This window comes from Megachile rotundata, chromosome 3, assembly GCF_050947335.1.
Source record: "Megachile rotundata isolate GNS110a chromosome 3, iyMegRotu1, whole genome shotgun sequence".
Classification (NCBI taxonomy): domain Eukaryota; kingdom Metazoa; phylum Arthropoda; class Insecta; order Hymenoptera; family Megachilidae; genus Megachile; species Megachile rotundata.
The window spans coordinates 12,789,870-12,791,542 of record NC_134985.1 but is presented as its reverse complement, the minus strand read 5'-3'; the positions used below and the strand labels follow the sequence as shown (position 1 = coordinate 12,791,542).

Below are 1,673 nucleotides of genomic sequence, written 5' to 3'. Positions count from 1 at the left end.
ACATAGATTTTCAGAAAATATATATACATACATTTTCATACATTTTCATACATTTTTATACATTTCATATATTTTTGTAATAAATCAAAATCTTTTCGTTTTTAATGTGATTAATATGAGAGTCTTTGTAATAAAAACAGTCACTTTTATTAATTAGTAATGTGTTTGCTGTTAGTGAGTGAGAATTTACGAAAATACTATGCAATTATGTATTTCATCTAGAAATTAAAAATTGTTTATAATTATGTTTTATATTACATGACTTCTTTGTATTAAAATAATCACTTTTATCAACTAGTAATGTGCTTGTTGTTAATGAGAGGAAATTTACAAAATTAGTGCGTGGCTGTGAAAATCATGTAACTTGCATTTGTTACATGTAGATATAAGTGATAGTTTATGAATAAATTATATAGTAGATAGTTTATGTAATAAATTGCATAAGATAAATATTTACAAATATGTTATAAATTACATAAAATAGTTGTTTACAACTAAATTATGACTTACATAATATTAGTATTTACAACTAAATTATAAGTTACATAATATTAGTATTTACAACTTTAAGAAAATGAAATTAAATACAAATACAAATATCATCGATATTATATTAATCTATACATATTTTCATGTTCTTATTTTTAGTACTAAAATTTTATACCGGAATGCTTTCAACGTTGGTAAATAATTGTTCAAAATAATTATACCACAGCTGTTTTGTTTTAATTAAGTAGTATGAACAAGGCAGTAATAATAGGAAGTACCAGAACCTTGTCCTTGTACTTGGAACCAGATTTCTGCGTCAATCGATAACTACTAGCACTGTGTCATCCCCGTCGCAATATTTACGCCAGTGCTCGTTCTAATTATGGATATGAACCGCTATAATTAGTTCTGCAAGTGTAAGTATCGATGCACACGCATTTGCATGTCCACGTGTACACCCCGTTTGCTTCCCATAAGTGTAAATATTTTCGTGTAATTTTTAGATTACTCGAGCGATCAATAATCAGCTAAACAATTCAAGGAATCATATGCAAGAAGAATGTATGACACAATTCAACCATGAATTTATAATTATTATCTGTTATTTATGAGACTAAATGGGGGATGAAGGTTTAAAAGAAACTAATCTTTCTTTTTTCTAGGTTATGATGCAGATATATGATGCAGATGTAGCTTTTGTATTTAATCTCTCAATAACGAGCTTATAATTATCTATTACTCACAGAATTAATTAGAGACGCAAATTTAATGGAATCTAACTTTCCTTTTCGTCAAGTTATTAAAGCTTGATGTTACAAGAGATAAGTTTCCTACTGAAAATGTGAAAATAGTTTTCCTAGTTTTACTCTTTCTCAATTATTAAACTCATATATTTTTCAGAGAAAACAATTTACCAAGAATTTTCAAAGAGATTGAAATCAAAGTTCTTTAATAATCCCACGCGTCCATTCCTCTCAGTTGAAACTTTTACCTTAAAAATTTACACAGAATAATTATCGTGAATACGTTTTCGAAAAAAATTACACTGAACTAACGAAAGAATTTCTTGAATTATTTCCACAAATCAAGGTTAATTACGTTCACGCTTTAAAAAGTGTGTTCGAAAGCGAGAAACGGTTGCACGAAGATAACACGAAGTTCTCTTTTCTCAAAATCTTCAATTC

The 1,673-nt window shown here is 27.4% G+C and overlaps 1 long non-coding RNA gene across 1 annotated transcript; it reads left to right on the top strand.

The window, feature by feature from the left end:
• The first annotated feature begins 848 nt into the window (after nucleotides 1-848).
• On the top strand, nucleotides 849-1,303 carry LOC143264098 (uncharacterized). Its single transcript, XR_013037595.1, has 3 exons — nucleotides 849-905; nucleotides 993-1,050; nucleotides 1,152-1,303. It is a non-coding gene; the product is annotated as an uncharacterized LOC143264098 (long non-coding RNA).
• Nucleotides 1,304-1,673: the final 370 nt, after the last annotated feature.